Source organism: Triturus cristatus, chromosome 11 (assembly GCF_964204655.1).
Source record: "Triturus cristatus chromosome 11, aTriCri1.1, whole genome shotgun sequence".
NCBI lineage: Eukaryota > Metazoa > Chordata > Amphibia > Caudata > Salamandridae > Triturus > Triturus cristatus.
Window position 1 is genome coordinate 105,860,055 of NC_140594.1, and position 6,000 is coordinate 105,866,054.

Consider the following 6,000-nt stretch of genomic DNA (forward strand, 5'->3'; position numbering starts at 1 on the left):
AGCTACTCCTGCTGTAGTCGACGGTTCTCTTGAGAATGGACAGATCAGAGAAAGAAACGTGTGAAAAAAGGCTGACACCAACACCCAAATTCCAGAGGTTCAACTACTATATTACATATATGTCTGGATTTGGACAATAAAATTGGGACCCCGAGTCCAACATTTTCATCAGGAGAAAGAAGGTTGCCAAGACTTCGAACTGTTGCAACCTGGACTAGAGACCAAGATCTGCCAGTCTCCAAGCTGGGTGAGGGGCCATCACCCAGGAAGCCAAAAACATTTGTCCTCTGCCTGGAGCACCAGCCTTGTGTCTGCCTGCTTAGGCCAGTGCAGTGTTCCGTATGAGGTGGAGAAGAGAACCTGGAGGCAATGAGGCCAAGCGGGGATCCTGTCAAGTGAATCCTAGAGAGCAGAGCACGAGGCAACTAGTCCTGTTGGGACCAGTCTTGCTAGAGAGCTGTCAACCCTCTGGAGGAAGTCAGTAACCCTTGTTGGGGCTACCATGAAATTGCATGCCTTCATGAAGTGTAGCAGACAGCATTTGGGCCATTGCCCATGTGTGGTATCCCCATATACCAGAGGTTGGTCAATTGGGACTGCCACCTGTTGCCACTGAACCTGCTAGGGGTGTTGGCCATTGCAATTGAGAAGGTCTAGGCTGTTGACTTTCCCATTACCCCCATATGCCAGAGAGGGTCTACAAGGACTGCTTGGGCCATCGCCTGGTGCATCCAATCTAGTTGTACTGTTTCCCATGCCAGTGACTCATATATGCCATGAGGCGGCACCTAGCACCATTTGGGGCCGTCACCTGTGCCGGCTGAGTCCCTATAACTAGACGAGAGACTTGGAAGCAAGGTCAGAAGCTGTCCTTCAGCACTGCCGCTGCTCTATTAACTTACCGGCAGCAACTGTAAAGAATAAGAAGCTGTTGCACCTGGAAACCATCACTGCCTGCGACCACCTGAGTGAGCCATCCCACTAACCGCGGTAGGATGCAAAGTGAGCTGCCCCTCACTGGAGTGCAGGAAGACACTTTGGCTCCAGAAGTCTTCTGAAGGCCGTGGGTGAGTAAGACTTTGGGCTTGCATGAGCTCAGCGGATTAAAGTCCGAAGAAATGAAACTTTCAAGGACGCAGCCAGACTTTGATGCACATCGCTAGTGTGGGCAGCACCTGTGTGGTCATCTGCAAAGATCTGCTAGAGACAAGTTGGTTAGCGTAGAGGAAGGGGGGGAAGACCCACAAGGGGAACATGGACCAATTCAGGACTAAGGTGCTAGAATAAATACCGCTTTTTGCACCCCAAAAAAGTTTTGGGCTGGACAAAGATATTATTGGGGCCACAGTGGGTATTTTGAGTTACCTTGCATCTACTGCCCCCTGAAGGACCTTGGACTGCTCGACCTGTGCTTCCACTGAGAGTCAAGTGCTGAAGGGGTGGTACTTGGCCCAGTTACTCAGGGCCCATAGAAATTCAGGCAGCAGGAGTAAAAGCCCTCTGCCCCCCATTCTTGGGCCCATTAACCTCTGCTTACCCGTGACCCTCTAAAGAAGGTTCTACCAGTTATGGGTAAGATGCCCTTAGTGATAACAAACCTGGAAAATTCATCATTCAGTAGTCTAGGTGCTTTACTATGACCCGGATTTACCCTGTACGCACTTTAAGCACACTCCCAATGGGAATGCTTTAAATAGAATAATTTAACTAACAATTAAGTTTTTGCTCAGGATTTTAAGACTTCTACTACTAATTCTCCTCTGACTTTTCATGGCTCAAGATCATGCACTGTTATTGATCGCATTTTGTTTTCCTCTAACTTGGTCCCCCTTTTTTTTAAACTTGAAGTAGTCATTTGTTGTATTAGCGATCATAATCCCTTACTTTGCATCAGCATCAGTTTCTTAACACTGCAGATAGTGGCACCTCATGCAAGGCCATTGAATTTCCAAAGAAGAGGGGGTCCGTATTAAGTGGCACCAGGTGTATGAGGTCCAATTTATGAAGGAATGAGTTCCAGGTGTCAATCCAACATAGTGTAACACAGGAGGGTGACCCTGGGCTGTTATTGATGCATTTATGTCTCTTGGTGCTTACATCATGCAAACATTGTCTATGAAAAGATGTTCCTGCCCCGATGATGCAGGTCGGTTTCATCGCGAATGCACCTCTGCTCATAAATTAGCTTTACGGGATCATCTGCCGGACATGACAAAAGTGAGTTCAATTTGGAAGGCTTATAAGGTAGGCATCATAGCCAGAAAAACAGAAATAAACTACCAGGGCATGGGAAGATCTGGAGACCGCAAGAAAGTTGAAGGACTCTGGTGTTCTTTGAAGGGTAGTCAATCACTCTTTCTTTTGCAGTTGCGATAGACCATATATTGATAATGTTATGCCAGTTTCTGCCTGAGTCGAACATTTCTCTAAGATCTTCGACCCAGGCAGTAGTGAGAATTAGGGGGTCAGCCCCAGTGAGGCACCTACTCATGATCATGAGGCTGCTGCTCTCCTGAGTCATCAATTGATATAAATGATGTCAAACTTGCCCTTGAAAGCAGCCTCTCAGGGAAAACACTTATGTACAGAGCATCTCTCTTTCTGGGCTCCCATCAATACAAATGTCTTCAAAAACGGCCAACATAGGCCCATTGGCTCCATGATGGCAGGAAGCGGTAGTTGTCCCCATATTTAAAAGGGGAGACAAGACCCCACCTAGTTGTTATCACCCTATCTCACTGCGGGACAGCACTTTTAAAATCTTGGGGAGGGTGGTATTGTCGAAACTTGAAGACTGGGGGTTTCGTTCCAGAGTTGGCACTGTGGATCAGAGTCTTAACCTCTAACTTATTACAAAAAAATATTATAGATCCAAGAGAGAAACTATGCATCTAATATTTGTGGATCTCACCTGTGCCTTTGATTCAATGCAACGGCCTAAACTTGAAGATTTTATGGAATGCGTGGGGTGCGAGAGGGGTATTGTCGACCTGCTTCGCCTGTTACGCTGTCATACGTCTGCCAAGATTCTATATAGTGCAGAGGGAGAGTTATCACCTAAAATGCATGCTTCTGTTGGGGTACATAAAAGCTGTGTGTAGCACCTTTTCCGTTTTTTACTTTAAATTAATGGTTCGGAAGACTTCCTGTTCCCGCCTCTTTCCGGTCTGTTTGTACGCGGACGACGTGGATCTTTTAGCTAGGATTGCTAATGGGCTACAGATACTACTGGGTTAATTTTATCCCTATTGTGGTTGATCTGGGTCTGAAGACAAACCTCTCCAAATCCTTTATCATGAAATGTGGTCCCAAATTTTCTAAATCCTGGGCATTTACAATCTCGGGTACAGAGGTGGCTAAAGTCCCTAATTTAACCTATCTGGTAATTTTGTTGAATGCAACTTCTAACTGGAGATTTTTGTTAAAAATCAGAGCACTCCAATTTCAAAGATCTATTGATTGAGTCTTTTGTTTTGCTAGGAGGCTTGGCCACAAACCAGTAAAGGAAATAGTCTATATATATAAAAGCAAATGTTTGTTGGTTGGTACTTCTGGTGCAGGAGTTTGGGGGTACGCAGATGTTAGCTCCATACAAAAGATTGGGCATGGATTTATAAGAAGGCTCCTGGCAGTCCCACAATCCTCGCCCACTGTCTGTTGCCATGCTGAGGTGGGGTTGGGCTTTGTTGAAGACTACATTAAACTGAAACCCCTTCTAACATGGTTAAGAGCTTGGAGAAAACCAGAAGCCCACGTCACCAAAGAAATGTTATTGGATTGGCTTGCCTTAGATAATGTTACCAGAATACCATAGTTGACATGTGTTAAGCTAGGGGTTCCAGAACCCTACTTAAACCCAGAGAGTTCTCAACACCCAGGTCCTGATGTGGTTAAAAGCTTGTTTTTTAAAAAGTGTTTTATAGGGCAGAACTGTGGGTGAGGGATCCGGGAGTACTACTGGGAGCCCCGTCCTGAGATGTACCTCCAAATTATCTCTAAGAATAGAGTAGGTTTCTTCTCACAAGGTTACGCTTTCATCTCGTTCACCACTCAGTGGCGTTCCCCACTCGAGGATCATCGTTCTTGGCCCTCCCCGCCAGTCCATGTGATGGTAAATCTAAACAGAGCACGTTGCACCTTATCCTTTTCTGTGCTCTTTACACAACTCACAGGAAGCGTTTTCTTATGCCCCTTTTACCAGTTTTTCTGCTAGGTCTCTTAAGGAGGCTTTTTCTCGCGTGCAATAATTAGGTACTCCTGAGTGGTGTTACGCTGTGTTAAATTGCATCTCATGTTGTCTGCAGACTAGGAAGAGATCTTGATTGTGGGATTGTGAGAGTAGGATCTACTTCACATGGGTACCCCCACTTTTTGCTGGAGTTTCACTGTTTTTCGACCTTAGTCTGGCTGTGGCCCTGCTAATAAGGACCCCATCCTAGCTGCTTCCTCTCTAAAATGGTTTCCATGTACATTAGGTACATATCTAATTGGATTCTGGAGTGCCTTATCAGCCCCTAGTATATGGTATACTATGTACCTAGGGCATAGGTACCTCAGAGGCCTACCAGGGGCTGAAGCATGTATTATGCCACCCCTGGGAAGCACTCCAAAATGGCACCACAGGTCTGCTACTGCAGCCTGGGTAAGGGTGTGCTTGCCACCCTTACAGTGGTATAGGCTACCTATATCACTACCATTGCACACACATAAAAAACCTATAAGTCACTCCGATGGCAGGCTTTAACAATCCTGAAGGCAGAGTGCTTGGTTTTTATGTGAGAGGTTGCCCCTGCTTGAGCAGAGCCCCTCTGCAGCATTCGGAGTACCTCCTCTGATACTGTTTGTGGTGCAGCTTGACCATATACTCTTAAGTGCATTATAACCTCGCGGTAAATGCTAACTTTGGGATGGCTGCACAGAAACTTGTTGTGTTTGGTGTCAAACGCTTTGGAATACTACCCCCCCCCCGCCAATTCTGGCAGCGGGGGTAGCATTCCACCCTTCTAGAAGGAGAGACATGTTCACACTGGTCTAGCCCGGTAGGACTTTCTAAAGCCCTGGCATCACAAAATGGATGCCTCTGCCACAGACACCGGTCTGGCCTCCTGCTGCTGACCGAAACTCCAGCAGGGGAGGCCTGGACAATAGGTTTCCTGTCCTAGGGAGGTGTAACCACCTCCCCAGACATGCAGGTGTGTATTGGGGCTGGGCGGGAGCACTCTCTGGTGCTTTGAAGTCCTGCACTGGGGGCACACTTGGTGTCCCTGTGCATAGTCCAGTTCAAATTGGTTGCAGGGGCTACCTGCCCTTGCTCTGGCGCACAACTGGACAAAGGAAATGGGTGTAACCACCCCTCTTTCCAAACCCTCCCATAGGTGGGTCCCTAGAGTATGTCCAACCCCCAAACTTAGTTTAAGTATGGGAACCCAGTCCTTGCGACTTTAGATTACCCTGGACGAAACTCTGCAACATATATCCTGGACCTTCGACGTTCTACTTTGACTAGAAGACTGAAGAAATCTCCCTTGGGGTTAAGGAGTGAGTCCCCTGCTTGGCAGGCACCAAAGAAGCAACTGACCGGTCTGCATTGCTGAAGCTCCCGCCGGACGCTGAAGCCTTTGCATCACCAGTGGTGGATTTCCAGACTTTCCCGAGGCTACCCTGAGTCCACAGCAAAGCTGAGGTGCGCGGATATCGTGAGTGACATGGAACCGTGACCCCTGGACACCGTGAACTTTTGCAGCAACACTATCTTCCTGGTCTTCCTCGAAGTTGTGCTTTGGACTTCCCAGTAGCCCCAGCCTTGAGCACCTCCTGCACTGAAGATTGCTGGCCTCCACTCCACGAGTGACCCGTGGGCCAGTGTCAAGTGCGACCGCTTGAGGCTCCTTCGCGATCGCTAGCCCATTGGCTAGTAGGTCTCCACAAAGGCAACTCCTTTTCTAATTGGGCTTTCCTGGTTGCTCCAGATGTGCCCCAACATACCCTTGCTGGGTGAGT